A 21,341-nucleotide genomic window follows, 5' to 3' on the forward strand; every position below is an offset into this window, starting at 1 on the left:
ACAGTGGGGCCATCGTGTCTCATGCCCATCCTCTGAAGGTCAGCAAGGTGGGCACTGTTCCCTTAATGTCTCCTGAGTGACAAGGACAATCTAAGATTTTCTACCTTCCTGCTCCACTGAACACGCAGAACTCAATTGAAAGGCCACAACACATTTAAGTGTCTGAAATTAAATCTGAAGTCGAAGCAGCAGCATCTTATTACTTTTAATCAGTGCAGTGCATGAAAGCCCCTTTGGAGAAATCATTATTTTACCTCTCTGCATGGAAGGCCGAACTGCTTCCCCGCTTCCTCTGATTGCTGGGAAATGACAGGGGCTCTTTGCTCTGCGTGTCCATCCGATTTGGGGCTGCCTTCAGCTTCTGCTGTGTCCAGGGCTTGGGTCAGATTTAATTCTTAGAGCTGCTTCTTTTGAGTCCTCCTTTCCCTGCCTCTCAGCTGTACTTTTCTTAATAAAGGGACAAGAGGCTGAGGGATTAGTAACTATAGTTACCATTTATTAAGCACTTTCTTTATAAGTTAAGGTGTTTAGTAGCAAACAATCAAAAGTGGTTTGATCAGAGGGTAATTTATGAAAGGATATTGGGTTGTGCACAGAATCTCCAGCAAAGCTAAAGTAACAGCGTCGGGAGCTGTACTGCTGAAACAATGCTCAAAATCTCACCAAAGAATTGGAGGTGACGCTGACACATCAACTGCCCTCCCAGGCCCAACACCACAGGTTGCACTGCTGATGCACTGGAGGCCACGTCTGATTTCCCCGCAACAGCCATGAAAGGCAGCTTTACTCTCTTCATCTTGTAGATGAGGTCATGGAAGTTCAGAGATGGTAGGTAACTTATTCCCAAGGTTAGCCATGATAGACATCCTCAACTGTGCGTTCGGTGAAGATGGGGATTATGTTGGTTTTGCTCACTATTTACTGGAAGCTCAGAACCTAGTGCGGTGCTGGTTCAGTAGGTACTAGATGATAAACTTGTGGAATGAATACATGGGGGAAGTGGTGGAGAGATGCATTGTTACTGCATTTGTGGTAGTCTCACTGTAACGTGACCTGTCTTCTCCTGCCTTGCTTTGGGGCCATCCTGCATGTTTGTCATACTATATCCTCCGGGCCATGGCGATTGGCCCCAAGGTTTTAAGGCTATGAGTCTGACCAGTTGGCCCAGCACCTGGAGTAAGACTGACTTGCTCTGATATGTAAGAATAGAGCTGACATACAGAGAGGAGCAGAGACGGGGTTTATGATTCTACTTCCCTGCATGTTACTCACGTTGGCCTTTTATAAGCAAGCACTATCACTGCAGTCAAGAAAGGCAGATTGGAAGTGATGACTTCTCTCACAAAAGGGATTTTACTTTGGATGCCAACTCCAGTGCCCCATTAGATGGATGGGTGTCTTTCCAGAAATATTCTGGAAATGGGTAAAAATGGATGTTTTCTCAATCTTTCTTCCTCTTTCCTTGGCAAGTCCCTCATGTGTCTTACCTTATATACAGATTAAAAAAAAAATTATATATGTATGTATTTATTTTTGGCTGTGCCATCTCTTCACTGCTGCTTTCGGGCTTTCTCTACTTGTGGCGAGCGGGGTTTCTCTGCATCGCAGCGCGCGGGCTTGTCATTCCGGTGGCTTCTTTTGTTGTGGAGCGCAGCACTAGAGCTGGTGGGCTCAGCTGTTGTGTGTGGGCTTAGTTGCTCTGAGGTATGTGGGATCTTCCCAGATCAGTGGTTGTGAACCCATGTCCCCTGCATCGGCAGGTGAGTTCTTAACCACTGGTCCACCAGGGAAGCCCTACCTTATCTCCAGTTGAATGGAGTCTTTTTTTTCCCCTGACAGTTTATCCATCTCCAGGCCCTTGCTCAATGAACATCTCTGAGATATGTTTGTTGGGACAGCTGTCGGGCAAAGGATGCGATGGTTACGGTGGCGAGGGGAAAGCAGACCAAGGCGCACAGTGCAGGCTCTGGTGAGGGTTGTAGGTTTCAGGCTGGGCATCCGTGAGAGCCCTTCTCCCGGAGCAGGCTGCTGGGCAGGGTGCTCAGGCAGGCAGGCACAGAGCACTCTGTCAGGACAGCTTGGAAACGGGACTGCTGTGAACTTGTTAGTGCGCGCATCGTGTTGACACTGCATTGTCCAGAGGCCTTGCAGAACCACGGCCATAGCATGGGTCTCTATGGATACTGGGATGTGATGTAAGAATGAGATGTTTGCTCTATGCTGGTAGCTTTGGCCTCGGGCCATCTCGGCCGGTCATGTAGTACCAGGGTTGCTTCATTATCAGGGCTCAGTTATCCTCCTTTTGTTCCTACCCCAGCTCCAGTGCTGTCAGACTGACCCTTTCCCTCATTACTTCCAGGGACCACCGGCTGGCCCACAGATGAGACATCCCTGTGGGGGACATCTGAGCCGTGCTGACCTCTGTCCTTGATGGATAGACCTGTGGCCCTGCTGTCCTTCCCCGTGCACCCTGGACCCAGTTCCCGACCCAGCCCTCTCCTCTCCAAAGCTTTGATGAGTCAGTTTTCATTTCCCAGGTTGTGTGTGTGCCCGTTTTGGCTGAAGACTTTCCAGAGAACGTCCAATCCCTGTGCCTTTGTTTTCCTCCTGTGTCATAAGGAGAGCAGCCTGCTGCTGCCCTGCCCCGTCACTGCTTGCCTTAGTAACTTTCTTTTTCCTAATGAGGCTTAATTATAAGTTTTATTGACAGACTTATGTTATGCCATAGGAACCCATCTTGAATCAATTAAAATCAATTAATCACACTGTGATTAACTTTAATTGTGGGATGTTTCCTACACCGAGCAAATAACCATTCACATATGTTTCAATTAATATTTTTACACCCCCCCTTTGTTGATAAATGAGCTATTGTACTTAAAATTAATTAAATGTTAGCATGGTCCCAATTAACATTGTGTTAACCTGAAAAAAAAAAAGTCTTGATTGTCAATCCTGAGCAAAATCTGTGACAATCTACTACTTATATTGCACAGTATGTATTAGTTAAACACATGGGGCCTAACTTTTTGCCAAAGTAGTGGATGATCTTGTCAAAATGTGAGGCCACTTTGAAAATCTTGGGGTTTTTTACTATGACTTGAGATAAGTAAGGAAAATAAATGTTGTCTGCCTGGAAATAGTTACCTATCTTTTTCTGTTTTTGCTAAACTAAGATTTAATGTCTCTAGATTATCAGTACTTTATATATTGGACCTTTTTATTTTACTCAGTTTTTTTTTTCTTTTTTTTATCTCTAAAGTGTCTCATTACCCTGTATCTTGAATATTTCTTTACCTAAATGCTATTTATTGTGCTGTAAATTCCAAAGTGTATCTTTCATTTTTCACTCAGCCTTCTGTTTTCTGAGACCCCTCTAAGTAGGTTATGTGGGTCTGTTTTATATGCAGACATTGTTTATCCATGTTCACATTGATAAGCATTCAAATTGTTTCCAACTCTTTACTTTTATAAGCAATGTTGGAATGAGTATCTTAGTGTATCTGAATTTGGGTAAATTGAGTCCCAGGACAGACACTCCAAAATGTGTCTCAATGACATATTGATTATTTTAAATTAAAGTTACTGAAGAAACAATCAATACCAGAGGAACACTCTGACTCTTTTTTTCTGTCTCCCTGGAGGCAAGGAATGAATCTTTCCTGTGAGTTACATTTCCTGCATCTGGAGGAGAAGGGCACCCTTGCTGCCTAAGACAAAATTCAGGGCAGAGAAGCCCACAGAGACAAACATTGTGACTTTTTCTGTTTACTACCCCCAGCCCAACTCTGTTTAGAATCTTCACTAATTGGCCACCCCAAACCTAAGCTTCTTTGTTCTGTGAATTCCTCACAAATTTCTTGTTTCCTTGCCAAGGATTAAAGCCACCTGCTTTGGCCACCTCTTAGGTCTCTTTTCGTTGGGACTTCGGTGCACATGAATTGGAATGTGTTTCTTTTTCTCTTGCTAATATGCCTTATGTCAGTTTATTATTAGACCAGCCATAGGAACTCAAGAGTAGTTGAGAGGGAAAACACCCCCGGTGTTGTATATCTCAAGTACCCATCTGAGATATAGTTCTAGGAAAACAATTGTTGGGTCACAGGGCAAATGCAAAGTGTACTCTGAAATTGATCCTCTTTGGCACAGAAAATGGAGATCTGGAGAGGTTAAGTAATTTTTTCAAGGTCAAGTCTACAACTAGGCTTGATTTCAGATCTTCTGAATCTTAGTGAAATATATATTTCACAATAGGCTATGATCTCAATTTCCCTGAATTCCCTGGAATGTTCTAAGCAAAATTTCTCTAGTATGATAGTTTCATTGTCTTATAGCTTGGAATCATGCTCCTTAGGCTCACCTTTAAGAGTCAACTTTCAGTATATGTTATACAACTGATCAGCTGTTACCAGGTGATGGCACTGGGAATTTAGGTCTACCCTGCTCTCTTCAAGAAGATCTGCTTTTAGGGAATTGACTGGCAGTCCAGTAGCTAGGATTCTGGACTTTTCACAGCTGATGGTATGGGTCCAATTCCTATTTGGGGAACTAAGATCCTGGCAAGACTCACAGCCAAAAAATAATTAATTAATTAAAAAAAAAACAACTGCTTTTGTTATTGAACAAAGATCTATAAATATTTCAGAATAGGTGATAGAGATATTGAGATATAATAATGATCAATCTGAGATTTCAAAGCTCTTCTCACACAAGGGGGCAAAACACTACTTCAGTGATTAAAAAACAAAGCAAAACATAAATCCCAGGTTTATCTTTACAACTAAGTTTTCGCTGAAGGATGAATATGAGAGATAGAAAGTGATACAAGTTTTCTAAGCTTTCAAGTTGTCTTTGGAACTTTGTATTTCTTTGGGGTGTTCCTAGAATTGACCACTAGAAGGCAATCCCTGGATACATGATTCTCCTCCCTCTTTCCCCTGTCTCAGTTCACATTAATTCCTTAAGGGTTAACTGAGCAACTGGTGAATCCGAGAACAATATCCATTCCTTGTCCTTATAACACAGGATAGAGGGAAATGAGTAACAGTTCTGAGTGCTGAGCCAGCTGCTGTGGGTAACCTGAGGAAAGAGCCACTGAATCAGTGAGTGAGTGGCGAGCAGGGCGGTGAGATCTGAGCTGGACTTCAGCAGACGGTAGGAGGTGGTCCTCAGGGGAAGGAAGGATCCTAAGTTTACCTTCCTCTGGTTCTCACACCCCCACCCTCTGCTCCTCCTGCCCCCACAGTAGTCATGTTCAGAAATAACCCAGCATCCCTGAGGGAAGAGGAACAAATGTTCTACATTGCACCATGCTAAGCATCCCCCTCCAGTCCTTGTGCCTGTGAAATGCATTTCACGCCTCATCTGTTCCCTAAATGAGATGTGAAAGCAGTTTACACCTCGTTTACATTTGTGCTGTTTTACCAAACAGCATAGATACAGCTCCATCTCAAGGAATGAAATGAGGTCAGGCACCCTTTCTCTCCTTGGATTGAATCCACCCAACTCTCCAGATCATCTCAGCAACCAGGCGTCCACCAGGTGTTGAGTGAGAAAGTGCAAGCCTTGCCGGAGAGGTGTGGGGAGCAGTGAGCAAGGGGTGTTCAGGTCCTTTTAGGTGAGGGGAATGGCCTTTCTTTAAAGCCAGTTGTATACTTAGTAAAATTTGCTTAAGTAAAATGCAAAAATCATAGGTGTACACTTAGAAGAGTTTTTAACCTTTGCACATACCTGTGTAATCAATACCCAGATCAACATATAGAACATTGCTCTGACTCCTGAAAGTTTTCTCACACCCCTTTTCAGTCAGTAGACCCCTTCCCAAACAGAACTGCTAGATTCTGACATTCATCGCCACCATGGATATATTGTACCTATTCTAGAACTGAATATACATGAAAACATAATAGTATGTACTGACATTTGTTCAGATAATGTCTGTGTGATTCATGTGTGTTGCTGTATCAGTAGCTTGTTCCTTTAAATTGTTGGATAGTGTTCCACTGTATGAATAAGACAGTTCATTTTCCTATTGATGGGCATTTGGGTGGTGTTCTGCTTTTGCTGATTATAAATAAAACTGCTATGAATATTCTTGCACAAGATTTTATGAACATACACACCCATTTTTTTTTCCCTTGGGAACACAGTTAGAGGTGGAATTCCTGGGTTGTAGTGTAGATTTATTTTAACTTTATTAGAAACTGCAGACCATTTCTATGAGGTGATTGAACCATTTTCCACTCCCACCGGCAGTGTATGGAAGTTCTGATTGTTTTGGTTGATTCAAGATAATGAAGCAGTGTTGGCCATCACTAAAGTAGCACAAATTCATTTAAGGAGCATGAGATAAAAGACAAGATTAAATATTTTAGAAGAGAACTAGAACATGAAAGGTGTTCCTATGCATGATCTTTATTTTCCCAAATAGTATCTCTCTAATGTCCTGATTTTGTTCAAAACTCACTGTATTTAAAAATGCACAGCATGTTTTGTCTTAATCAGACTACATACCCGGGGATATAAGAACAGTGTACTGGGAGTCATATACCAATAATGCATATGAAGTCCTTTGCCCACCTTCGCCAAATTAGATTAATAATGTTTGTTTTGCCAAACTGATAAAAGAAATTTATCTCTTACTTCTGTATTTAATTTTTGCATACCTTGATAGTTAATAAAGCATTTTGCTTGTTTATGTATATGTGTATTTTTCCTTAGTGAATTTTCATGTTCTTTGTCCATATTCTCTGGTGTTTGTCTTTTCCCTGTTGATGTTTGGGTGGCTTAATACTGACAACTGGTTGTTGTATATGTTGCAAATATTTCTCTTTTATGTTGTTTACCTTTTAAAATAAAAACTGCTTTCATTATTTTTAAAGATCCTACTTGCTCATTACAAAACATCTGCACAATTGAGAAAATATTACAAAAGATCAAAATTCTTCCAAAACCCACTCTATAGAGGTAAAACAATAACAACAAAAATAGAACCAAGAATAATCAATAAAGTTCTGATGAAAATCACTGCAAGTATCTCTCTATGCATATGTAGAGAAACCTAATGAGATATGTACAATAGGTAGACATTTAGAACGGCTTTAAATATGTAAGTTCTAATCACATGGCTACACTTAAGATAAAAGTTTCTTTATTGCAAAGTATATTAATCCTAAAATAATCTTATTATGTAAAACTTCATGAGTTTGAAACAATATTTGAACAATATAATTTAACTATGGACTGTATCTTTGGAAATCTTTGCTATAAACAGTGAAAAAATTAGCAAACATTTTTTTCTACTCTCTGGCTTGTCTAGTTTTATTGGTTACCTCAGTGCTTTGATATTGTCAAGTTTTATAACATTTATAACGTTTTCTTTCACTGTAATTCTCAGAGTTGTCAGTTTTTCTTCTGTTTTAAGCACATCATCAGCATTTCTTTTATCTTGGCCTTGTATTCACATTTTATTTATTTTGACTTTTGGCTTCTTATATTCAGTTTATTATTCCAATAAATTACTTTTCACAAAGGGCTTGTAGGTGTTAGTTTTCCTGAGTTCTTGCATATTTCAGGATATTTCTCAGTTGCATTTGCATTGGAAGGTTTACTTGGGTAGTGACCTGATTATTGGGCTATGCCTTCTTTTACTCAGAACTTTACAGATATTGCACCAAGTGTCTACTGGTATTAAATGTTGGATACAAAGGTCCTTCAGGTCAAAGCTATGGTTTTTCCAGTAGTCATGTATGGATGTGAGAGTTGGACTATAAAGAAAGCTGAGCACCAAAGAATTGATGCTTTGGAACTGTGGTGTTGGAGAAGACTCTTGAGAGTCCCTTGGACTGCAAGGAGATCCAACCAGTCCATCCTAAAGGAGATCAGTCCTGAATATTCATTGGAAGGACTGATGCTGCAGCTGAAACTCTAATACTCTGGCCACCTGATGCGAAGAGCTGACTGATTTGAAAAGATCCTGATGCTGGGAAAGATTGAAGGTGGGAGGAGAAGGGGACGACAGAGGAAGAGATGGTTGGATGGCATCACTGACACGATGGACATGAGTTTGAGTAAACTCCGGGAATTAGTGATGGACAGGGAAGTCTGGTGTGCTGCAGTCCATGGGGTCGCAAAGAGGAGGACACTACTGAGCAACTGAACTGCACTGAACTGAAAGCAGAGATCAAGAGGAACCTCATCAGCTCCCTCCCCAATACACACACTTACACACTCTGTAAAGTCTATGTATGCCTTTCTGCCTAGATGTCTATATATATTTTTTTCTTTTAAAATATATTTCTTTTGGTGGTTACTCTAGTGATTACAACATATACCTTTGACTTATCAAAGTCTAATGTTACTTGGAACTTTTATCCTCTTCCAGGACAATGTTAAAAAGTTTAATTCCATTTAACCTCCTTATATGCACTTATATCAATTTATATGCACTGGTCATATGTTTTAATTTATTATACATTTTAAGCCATGTAAAACACGATTGTGGTAATAATTGTTATTGTTTTATACAGAAAACATTCATTTATTTATTTATGTCATTCATTTGACATACATATCTAGCTTTTTATTTTTCTTCTCTTCATTCCTTCCTGCATCTCCAAGAAAACATATATGATCATTTTCTTCCTAAAGAACACCCATTGTTATTTCCTTAAGAGTGTTTGGGATGTGCTGCTTATGAACCCTTTTGGTTTTTATTTGTCTTATTTCACCCTCATTCTCCATGTGTATTTTACTGAGTATCAGATTCTGGACTGACACTTTCCTGCTTTCAATACTTCGAAGGTCTGTGTTTACTGTCTTCTGTTTGAATCTGTCGTTTCCGGGTAGAAATCCAGTTGTGAGGTGTCTGACTGCAAGTTTGGATGTTTAGCTGCTGACAGCTTCTAAGCTCCCTCCTACGTCTTTTCCTTCTGCCCCACATCTGGACCAGCTGATGAAAGAGCCTGGGTGCTCCCTTCTTTCCTGCTGGTGGGAGAATCTACCCACAAAAGTCCCTGCCTGCACGTGGGAACCCTCACCACAGCCCTACTTCCCAATCACAATGAAAGCCAGGCCCATCTCTTTTGCTTGCTCTCTGAAGTCACCCTGCTCTCCCCATTGATACAAGTATGTAAATAGCACACTTTTCCACAGCCTCTTGATGTGTGTGGCATCTTCATTCTTGATGTTAGAACCAGGCTTTGGGTGGAAGTCCTGTTAACTTTGCAGGGAATTTAGGGAATTGTGACAGCTTTATTTTATTTTTAAAACATTTATTTATTTATTTAACTATGCTAGGTCTTAGTTACGGCATATGGAATCTAGTTCCCTGACCAGGGATGGAACTCGGGCCCCCTACATTGGGAGCACGGAGTGTTAGCCACTGGACCACCTAGAAAGTCCCATGAGACTTTTAAAAGTCTGTTTTGTTTAGCTTTCATTAGTTTCATCCTGAGGTATTTAATTGTTATTTATTTTATTTTTTCATTACTTTCTTGGGCCTTCTTGAACTTATAGCTTGATTTTTAAAAAAAGTTTTGAAAAGTTCTCAGCCATGATACTTCTGTCATATTTTCTGTAACCTTTCTTTCTGGGACTCCAAGTCAGTCTCCCCAAGTATATCAGTCTTTATCACTTCTCTCTGATCATTTTTTCTGACTTTTTCATCCTTTACTCTCCCATGTTTCACTTTATATATTTTCTTCTGATCTTGCTTCCAATTCCATAATTCTTTTCACCAGTGTCTAAGCCTGTACATTAAGTTCTCAATTTAGCTACTTGTATTTTTAAGAATTATAATTTTTCAGCAAGAGGTCACGTTAGAACTAAAATATATTCTTGTAAAACAAAATGTTACCTTACAGTTTGCACTCTTTCCCCATTTAAGACTTTAAATACAAATAAATATCCCAAGTGGTCACATGAAATTATGGAGTTAAAGTAACCCACACACACAAAATATTTTCATTTAGTTGTATTTATAATTCCTAGTTGTCTTCCAAGATCTCAATCTTGTGTGTTTCTCCATAAATGTGTTAAGGATGGTTATTTTAATGGAGTTTGGGAACATCATTATCTTAAACTCCCAAAGGCTGTTTCAGTTTCTTATTATTTCTCTTGATTTTTGTTTAGGTTTCTTACTTCTTCGTTTGCTTTTTAATACTTGCATGTCCAGGGGGAGAATTGGCCTGAATTTACCCAGTCTGCTATAATCAGAAGTGGAAGCCTGAATCTCTGACTTATCTTTATTCCTTACATTCACGATAAAACTTGTTAATGAACAGTTCACAATGAAATATATATAAAGTATATGTATATAATACACTTTATATAGTAATAATATATACATAAATATTTGATTCCTTTATTTTTTCTCAGGATATCAATTATATATTTGTTGATTCTTCTTTTTTTATAATCCTCTTAGTAATTCTTTAAATATCTGTTCTTTTTCTTACTATTTGAGTTATTACCTGAGCTTTGTCAAGCCAGGGATCAGGCTATATTTTTAATTATATATATTCAATAGTTTTCTGCTTCAAAAAAGACTCTAATTTCTGTAATGTTTCCATTTTCCTCTTAAATTTCTACCTGCACTTTGTCAGCTCACTTCCTTTCTCCTTTTATTATCCTAAAATCTCTTGAAGATTTTCAAGCCTTCCGTTCTCTTTTTGATGTCATTTTTGAAAAGAAAGTTCCATGTAATTCTTTGAGACCCTGAAGAATCCTTTGCACGAGGTCTTCATCTCTTTCCTTACATATACTTTTTTATCCTGTGTTGTTTTTCATTCTTCCTCTTCTTCTTCTTTTTTTAAATGTATGAGTTTGGTTCCTTTTCATTTATGACTCTTTTTCACATGGGGCCAAACAGGTACTGTGCAGGGAGAGACTTGGGTGAAGGTTGGGCCAAAGGCATTTGTAGCTTAGGATCAGGGTTTGTGGCTTTAACTGTGCTCTCATTTAATCTGCCTTCTGCTTTACCCTGAGCTCAATTCTCCCTTTGGTTGTTGAAGGTCAGTGGTCAGTGTGGCCCAGAGCATAATCCCTTTCATTCACTGGCTTTCCAAGTTATCATTTGGTGTTTGTTTTTCCCACCTGCCTTCCCTTTGCTTTACCCCTGAAGCACCATTTGGTTAAGAGTCTCACACTGGTCAGATTTGAAAAAAAGAGAACTGGTGTACTTTTCCCACGATGATTTGGATTATAGTTTATGCAGAATTTAAGCAGGCGCACAGTTCAAATCTAAAGGCAGAGGTTTGTTTCCTGGGCTGGTGACGAGCTGCAGGTGACAGGCGCTCCATCAAGAGGCTTCAGCCAGTGTCTCTGGACAGGTTTATATGGGAGCTCTGCCTGTCGCAACAGCTGTTTGCTGCAGGGTAAGGACCCTTGGAAGCTGCTTCTCTTGAGGCCCAAAGCAGGTCCTTGAGCTGACTGTCCAAGGTTGCTCAGAGTTCCTAACAGATGATTTAGAAATTACCCATCAGTCTTACCAAATGGAGTCTTGGCATCATGGGCAAACACCTCTCCTCACATAGTAACGTGGAGAAGTGTGTAGAGTGATGATGAGAACTCTGGCTCGAAATTAGAACACATACGTCCCCCTCCTAACCTGTACATTGAATGGTTAATGCAATTGGTAACAAGCAGTTAGCCTCTTCAGGATTTAATCTCTTCAGTATTGCTATGCCTGGCTTGTGATCTTTTCAAGTGGGGATAGTCTGAAAAAGGTCTACACATTTCTGCTTCCAAGAGAAAATGCAAATTAGCAGTTTCTTTCCTTCTGATTACTTGTGTGCTCAGAACAGAAGAAAGACACCTGGATAAAGCATTTCCACCGACTTCTGCCATTCCCTAAGGGGATCTCAGGATCTTTAAGCTTCTCTTAGGTTCCTTTGAGGTCTCAGCTCAAGGACTGTCTCCACATGTCCTCCATTCTGTCCACACTTTCAGCAGGTGTGTGTAGGTGGAACTCAAATTTAAAAACAACTCAAGTGAACTCACATATCTTTTTTTTTTTTTTTTTGCAACTTGCTGTTTCAGTGGAAGCTCTTAAAAGTTGTCAGCATTTTTCTTAGTAGTTAAACAGAACTAGAAACACAGACAGTAGCCTCTAATGACCACAGTGTGCCTCCAGCTCTCATCCGTAAACCAGCCTCCTCAACAGACAGAGCAGCAAGGTATACAAATTTTCTGTACATGTAAAGCAACAAGGGTATAATGTTCACAATGTGATCCTTACTGAAAATGGTTCCAAAGTTGAATCACATGCCATCCAAGCAGGTGTAACACTAATGAGTTGTTTAGCGCACAAACTTCAGCAAATAGGCTGTGTAACTTCAATACCTTAAATAAAAGAGCAGCATGGCTTTAGAGTCAGGGCAAGTTTGTCACCTTGAAAAAGTCAGCTCAGTTACCTGGTGGTACTTACCAGCTGATTCCATAGTTATTTAGCTATTGGAGACCTTGGAGATACCAGGGAGAGCTTCAGAAGGAGGGAATGTCTGCTAATGGGTTCAAATAAGAGGCCATTTTGTCATCCCAGGTGACTGAAGCCTTTTCTTTTGAGTTGCTTTGGAATCCACTGAAATAGCTACACACTAGAATGGATTAGAACAGAAGAGTGGATTTCTTCCAACTTCTGGACTAATTTCTTCATGCTTTCACATCCCCATAAATATGATCCAATAACAAAGAAATGCCTGTGTCATAGCTATGAACTAGTAAGTAGTGTCCTAAAACTTCTAGGATTTTTGGCAAGAAACAGTAGAGATGAGAAGGAAGAGTTTGTAAATTCCTGTTTTTCCTTTAGACAGGAATAACCTACCTAGGAAGCTAAAATGACTTCTGGCAAACAAAACAGAACAAATACACAAATAATTCAGTAAAATCCTCTTGTCTGAACTGTCAGGTCCTGGAAATAAGAACTGGTTTATCAGCAGTTGACAAATGTATGGGCAAATGGCGATCATTTTAGAGTTCCAAACCAAGGTATACAAGGATCTATACAGAGCAGGAAAAAATCCCAAGAGGGTACCCCAAGTGTCCTGGAATGTGACTGATAAATGAAAGATCATGAAGACAGTGGACTGACTTGGGATGAAGACTTATGCCTTTATGGACTTTATGTTGTTTTGTTAGGTGGACTATGTGGGAAGGAAGGAAAGAAGGGGTCCAAGGGTTAGAGAGAACATTTAACCTCAAAGAATATTTCTGTCCAAGCCTTCCTTCTTTTGCCTATATTCACCAAAATATCTCCACACCATCCCTCAAAAGATTACTGTTTCTCAGGAGATTAAAACCTTTGCTTTTTCTCTCCATCTTTTCCTAAAGGTTTGAACACTATTATATTTGAGCTACAGCTCAAACAGCACCTTGTGCTATGCTTAGTCACTCAGTCATGTCTGACTCTTTGCCACCCCATGAACTGTAGCCTGCCAGGCTCCTCTGTCCATGGGATTCTCCAGGCAAGAATACAGGAGTGGGTTGCCATACCCTCCTCCAGGGGATCTTCCCAACCCAGGGATCAAACCCAGGTCTCCCTCATTGCAGGTGGATTCTTTACCATCTGAGCCATCAGGGAAACCCAACAGTACTGGAGTGGGTAACCTATCCCTTCTCCAGGAGATCTTCCAGACCCAGGAATCAAACCAGAGTCTCCTGCATTGCAAGTGGATTCTTTACCAGCTGAGCTAGCAGGGAACCCACCCCCCCCCCCCCCCCCCCCGGTCAACTCCTAAAGGTAAGACAGACATCCTACTATGACATAAGAATGAGTAAACATTTGTAAAACATCCCTAGTGTTTGTACATATAGCATCTGCAGCTGTTTATAAATATCTATCTATCTAATTAGTAGTAGAAATTAAAGCAACCACATGGACAAATGGTACCTTTTAAACAAAATTACTTTTATTAATAGATAAATAATAATATTCAATGAAATCCCAGAGGACATTAAGTCAATAAACCATAAATAGAGAATCATGAAAGAATTTTATTTCATGGAAAGAAGAAGTAGTTCTTAAGAATAAAAAATATAATGGAGGTATTTAAAAAGTCCTTAGAAGAATATTACACTATGATTTCTGTACTAATCCAAATAATATACTGGCCATGTATTTCACTCCCCACAAGCCTTCCTACAGGTTTATCCAAATAGAACTCAGATGACACATAAATTTACTAAGAGAGAAAGAGTCCCGATTGTTCGGGGCTGTAAACATAGAAGGAATATGTGCCCTGGTCCCTGACCAGACTAAAACCACAGAAGACAAATACCTTCTGTAAGGATGATGGGCGTAGTTTGGCCATGATCTGCTCTGTGAGAACCCTGCTTTTCTGCAGAGACCATGGAGGTATGGATGCATTAATCAAATACAACAATACTGTTCTTTGTATGTGCATGCATGCTCAGTTGCCTGAGTCATGTCCAACTCTTTGCGACCCCATGGACTGGACCATAGTTGCCCCCCAAGTCTCCTCTGTCTATGGGATTCTCCAGGCAAGAATACTCAAGTGAGCTGCCATGCCCTCCTCCAGGGACCTTCCAGACCCAGGGATCAAACCCATGTCTCTTACGTCTCCTGCATTGGCAGGCAGGTTCTTTACCACCAGTGCCATCTGGGAAGCCCTTCATTGTATACAGTTTAGCCCTTTTAACATACTTCCATTCTCTGCTCTTATTCATCAAAACAGGTCTAGATTTGCACTAGTTCAAGAAATTGTCTTCAGTGGCTTAGATTCTCCTATGAATAATCAGAAGAGTGGGGTCCAAGTATTCTTAACCTCTTTGTTTTTATAAGGAGACAATATTGACTAATGAATGATTAAGGTGACCACATAATTTATCTTCCAAGCCAAGACCTTTCTGGGAATAAGTATAGGAGCTGTTAATAATTATGTTCGGACAATGGGCAAAATGGGATTCAAGGGTCCCCTGCTTATAGTCAAAATCAAAATATATTTCTAGCCAGGTTTCAGTGATTTATTGCACACTTCAAATTAAAACACACTTAATATCTAATATAAACATGGCCACCTGATTTTTTAAAAATTCTTCCTTGAGGGGAAAGATGCAATAATCTATTGAAAAATACCCTATATGCTCTCACACTTGCATTCTTTATTTCTGATCTTCCCAAGGTTGGATAATCATAAATAGAACTTAAATCTATTACATAGAACAATGATGATCCTTGCAGAAAATAGATTTAGGAGCCTGAAGAATGTTGAAGAAATATTCCTTGAGCTCAGAGAAAAATGAAGACATTCAAGCTTTATAAGAAAAGGTAAGATATATAGGGAATGGATGGGAGATGTCAGCTATACATGTAGCAGTACTCAGAGAAAGACAATACGGTTGTTGTTCAGTCGCCAGTCTGTGTCCAGCTCCATGGACTGCCACCCATGGGCTGCAGCGCCCCGGGTTTCTCTGTCCCTCACCATCTCCCAGAGCTTGCCCAAGTTCATGTCCATTGAATCAGTGATGCCATCCAACCTCTCATCCTCTGTTGCCCTCTTCTCCTCCTGCCTTCAATCTTGCCCAGCATCAGTCTTTTCCAATGAGTCAGTTTTTCACATCAAGTGGCCAAAGTATTGGAGCTTCAGCTTCAGCCTCAGTCCTTCCAAAGAGTTTTCAGGAATGATTTCCTTTAAGGTCAACTGGTTTGATCTCCTTGCTGTCCAAGGGACTCTCAAGAGTCTTTTCCAGCACCACAGTTTGAAAGTATCAATTCTTTGGCAGACAAAGCAGGTTGTAAAAACAAAAATTAGGAGGAAAAGGGACTTCCCTGGTGATCCAGTGGCTAAAACTCCTCATTCCCAGTGCAAAGGGCCTGGGTTCATTACCTGGTCAGGCTTGATGCAACTAAGACCTGGTGCAGCTGAATAAATAAAGAAGTAAGTAAGTAAAAAAAAATTAACAAGGAGAAAGAAGGATAGAAGTACATTTCCCTAAGACTGAAAACAAAATAGAATCCCACCAAAGTCCTACATCAAGAGATAAGAAAAGATTCACTAAGGGCCAGACTAGATGAATGAATCCATTCCCAGATAGAGTCTAATGATATTCTGAAACTTTGGGAATAAAGAAGAAACAATTCAATAAGCATTGATGCAGAAAAAAGGAAAATAAAAAGTTAACCAATCATGTATTTATTCAATAAGTATTTGTGGAGTACTGTGGTAGATTGAGCTGATCTCAGTTTGCTGCCCTGCCTCTAAGATGATCAACACATCCCTGCTTGTTCCATGTGACTTGCTTCCCTACAGGAGAAGTGTATCTCTCCATTGCTGTCAAGCTTAGCCAGGTGGCTAATTGCATATGAGTTGGGTGTTATGTGCTGCATCTAAGTAGAGGGTTTAAGAGTGAAACTTTATATGGTTCTGCTACTGTCCTTTCCTTTCTGCTAGGAGAAAAATTGCTCAAGGTAATATTCGCTCTATCAGCATGGATTCTGGGATAAAAGATGTAAAGAAAGCTACAGTTATGGAGTAGAGCCTCAGCCTACCTTTATGCAGATACACATAATGTGATTGAGAAATAAACTCTTGTTGGTTAGAACAATGGGGACACTAGGGTTTTCTGCCAAAGCAGTATAACCAAGCAGAAGCTGACTAATGGAAGTGCTAGTGATTGGGGCTTCACAGGTGGCGCTAGTGGTAAAGAACCCGCCTGCCTGGAGAATCCCATGGACAGAGGAGCCTGGCGGGTTACAGTCCACAGGGTCACAAAGAGTCAGGCACGACTGAAGCAACTTAGCACAGCACAATGATTTCTGTTACACTGCTTGGTCCTGGGAATTTAGTTACCATGAGTCATTTTCTTCATAGAATTTATAGCCTAGTGAATCATCCTATGAACTTTAGATACCAAAAGATAATAGGTTGCTATTTACTGGATTTTAAGACAAAGGCAAGGCTTTCCAGGTGGTGCTAGTGATAAAGAACTCACCTGCCAATGCATCTTTTACTCAGATGCAATAAGAAACATAAAAAGTGCAGATTTGATCCCTAGGTTGGGAAGGGCATAGCAACCTACTCCAGTATTCTTGCCCGGAGAATCCCATGGACAGAAGAACCTGGCGGGCTACAGTCCACAGGGTCAAACAGTTGGACACAACTGAAGTGACTTAGCAGGTACGCATGCAAGACAAAGGCAGAATATTCTCAAACATGAGATAACTTACGGAAAATGCCATTCATATGTTTTTTTGGAAAATTAAGATATTAATAAGATAACAAAAATATGGAGGTGCTCTTAAGAATGAAGGAATTTTGTTTAAATAGGACTGGTAATGAGCCCATATTGAAAATATGGGGCCAACTTGGTTGGTTTATTTATTCATTCAACAAATATTTTTTAAGTGCAGGTGATACTATTTTCCTAAAGAATTCAAGAACGTCAACTACAAAATTATTAATACTAATATAAGAGTTTCCTGTAAAAATCTACATGAATAACATCATTAGCTTTTTGTACACTTGCAGATATAATTAGGAAAAAGAGCTCTGTCATCATAGCAACAAAACTATTGTAATACACAGGAATTCAGTTAATATGGCATAAGAAAGACTTTACTGAGGGATATAAAATGAATGAGAAGATACAGTATTGGGTAGGTATTCATTTCCCTTAATTTCTACAATTAATATGAGGAAGAAACTGCAGTTCAGAGATTCTGAATGACTTTTTGACTACCTTGCCAGCAGAAGGGAAGTCATAATCTGATACCTAGTCTCTATTTTTTTCCATGATTTCATATTGCACCCACTACTAAGAAGAAAATTGTATATTGTTTAGATTAAAAATACCTTTGAACACTCAAGTTCTATGAGGCTCAATCTTTCTGAAAGGTTTCTTTTCCATCAGCTTCATCTTACACCAATGACCCCAGGTACTCTAGTCACACCATCTAGGAGCTGTGAGCCTTGCTATTTAGTGGGGGAGCACAATCAGCACCATAAAATGTGTCTCTTTGTTGGGAGGATTAATTTAGGTTGATTATTTTTACCTAAAACAAGACTCAGGAAGGCTTCCTTTTTACTTCTTCCTTAGCTGCATAAGGGTCATCCCTACAGTAAAGAATCTGCTTGCAATGCAGGAGATCCAGATTCAATCCCTGGGTCGGGAAAATCCCCTGGAGAAGGGAATGGCAGCCCACTCCAGTATTCTTGCCTGGAGAATCCCATGGACAGAGGAGCCTGGCAGGTTATAGTCCATGGGGTTGCAAAGAGTTGGACACAACTGAGTGACTAACACTTTCACTTTCACTGGCTACCTAAAACTTTGAGATGAAGGGCCCATTTCCAGAATAGAGCTATCATCAGAGATATCTGCAAAGAATATGGTGTGTGGTGAGGGAACCTGGCAGGGCTTGGATGTCAGAGGTCACTCGGTCTCATTGCCTCTGTGTGGCCCAACAAACATTTATTTACCTTTTTTATTTACTGCTTTTCTACAGTAATCAAAACAGTGTGGTACTGGCACAAGAACAGAAATATAAGTCGATGAAACAGTATAGAAAGAAAGAAACCTGCACACCTATGGTCAGTTAATCTAAGACAAAGGAGGCAAGAATATACAACAGAGAAAAGATAGTTTTTCAATAAGTTTTCCTGGGGAAACTCAACAGCTATTATGAAAGTATGAAATTAGAACATTTTGTGACACCACAGACAAAAATAAGCTCAAAATGGATTAAAGATCTAAATGTAAGACTGGATACTATAAAACTGCTAGAGGAAAACATACCCAGAACACTCTTTGACATAAATTGCAGGAATATCTTTTTGGATCTGTCTTCTAAAGTAATGGAAATAAAAACAAAAATAAACAAATGGGACGTAATTAAACTTGAAAGCTTTTGCACAGCAAAGGGGACCGTAAACAAAAAGGCAACCTACAAAATGAGAGAAAATATTTGTAAATTATGTGACTGACAAGGGATTAATCTCCAAAATATGGAAACACCTCATATAACTCAATATAAAAAAAAAAACAAAACCCCAAACAACCTAATGAAAGCATAGGCGGAAGATCTAATTAGACATTTCTCCAAAGAAGACATACAGATAGCCAAAAGGCACACGAAAAGATGCTCAACATTGATAATTATTAAAACTACAATGAAGTATCACCTCACACAGGTTGGAGTGGTTGTAGTCAAAAAGTCTATTAATAGTAAATGGTCTACAAATATAAATAGTGTGGAGAAATGGGAGCCTTTCTACTATTGGTGGGGATGTAAATTGGTGCAGCCATTGAGCAGAGTATGGAGATTCTTCAGAAAACTAAAGATAGAGTTACCCTATGATCCTGAGGTCCCACTTTTGGGCATGTATCCAGAGAAAACCATAATTCAAAAAGATAGATTCATCCCTGTGTTCATTGCAGCAATATTCGCGATAGCCATTGCAACTTCCTGTGTGACTTGGGACACGCTCAGTGTTACATTACTAGTTAATGATAGAGGTTGGGTCAGAACTATCTTTGACCCAGCAGAGAAGCAGCAACAGCCATATTCTACTCTTAGACTTGGCAAGGGAGCTTTTTATTATAGCTTCATTGACATGGAGTTTGGCTCTGTGATTAGGAAGTCGTTTTCTGTATAATCTCATGCCATGAGAATCCTATACAAATGAATAATAATTATTATTCCCACTGAATAATAATAGTTTCATTAGCTCTCATTTTGAGATCTTTAGAACATATGGTTTATTAATGAGGCAACATAACCAAAGTTTAATTAATAATTACAAACAGGCATCTGTATTTCAGATGAAAATTTAGGCATTTTTAAGTACTCCTCAGTCAGTGATTCTTTCCTGGGAGAAACTAAATTTTTAGAAGCACTTGAAGTACTAGTTCCTATAACATTCACCAAATCTTCCAATTAAATGTAAAAGCCAGAGTCTTGGTCACTCTTGGATACACCCTGAACCTAAAGATTGTGTATGTCTGATCGAAAAGATCTATAGCTCTCCAAAACAGATCAGCAACCTCTGTGATGTTTCCCAGCAGCACAGACATTGACAGACCTTCCCTGCCTGCCCCCACTAGTGCTCATCATTGGAGAAGAGGTCTCACCCAGAATTAGAGAACTGAAATTCAGAGTCGGTCAGGTCTGACCTTCATCGCTTCTCAAGGTTCCCACTTGCCTCAATATGTCCTACCAAGGGAGAGTTGAACCCGAGCGCACCTATGAAAAAATGCCAGGTTCCAATACTCCCATCTTTGAGGCGCTCAGGCCGTCCACATTGGTCCCCTCGGGCTTGTCTTGACACCTTCTAAACCTGCTCTGCCTCTGGTCTCATACCTTACTGTTGTGACTCCTCAGTCTCACCAGAGCAACCTTTCAAAAGGCAAACCCGAGGATGTTCCTGGGGCTTGCAATCTTACCTGTTTTCAGGGTGTTTCTTGCACCCCGTGGTCGAGGCAGCTGAGTGTGTTGCCCTTCAGCTCTCTGAGCAGCAATGTGAATGCCCTTCCTGCCGTGGCCTGCCTTGAGAAACTCATGTATCCATTAGGGTTTTTTCCAGCCTTCATGCTTTTGAGATGCCTTTCAAAATACCCACAGGCAGATTTGAGCTGCATCAGCTCAGATCCCAGAGTGTCTTGTGCAAATCTTACTAACGCTGTGAACAGTTTCTCTGTGGTTCCCGTCTGTGTCCCTCAGGACTCTGACTCTCATGTTTCTCGCTGTATCTTCAGCACATGGATGAACGGAACGACTGCTGGGTGGTCACCTACAGCTTAGTGCTTTTGATTCCATTAAATCAGAGTGTGAGATAATTTATGTGAATTGACTGGATGGGATTCCCAAGGGGTGGGGCACATGTAAGCCTTTTTCTTTTCTTCCATGGGCAGTCACCATGCTTGAAACATTATGGATACCTCCCAAAGAGTGCCGGTCTTTGCCAGAACTGACAGAAGAAACAAAACTGCAACAAGATTAATTAATAAAGAGAGAAGAGTGCCTAAGCACTTTTGTATCAGTATTTTGAAGACCTTGGTTTTCTCAGTTAAATCAGATTACATATAGTACTTAAAATAAGTCTACAAGGCTTTATTGACATTCTTTTGATCGTTTTTCATAACTGGAAATAATGCATTACCATGCTTTTAAAAATGATCTGTGTTTTAGTTTTAAAACTCTCTCTATTTTCTTTATTTTCTTATTCACTCAGAAATGATTAAGGCCTGTGCTCCCGTAAGAGGAATTTTAAATCTGTCTTAAACTTTCATATAAACTCATTTTCATTAAAAGCTTTTCTCACTAATATATATGGGCTTTCCTTGTGGTTCAGACAGTAAAGAATCTGCCTGCAGTGAGGGAGACCTGG

Source organism: Muntiacus reevesi, chromosome 4 (assembly GCF_963930625.1).
Source record: "Muntiacus reevesi chromosome 4, mMunRee1.1, whole genome shotgun sequence".
NCBI lineage: Eukaryota > Metazoa > Chordata > Mammalia > Artiodactyla > Cervidae > Muntiacus > Muntiacus reevesi.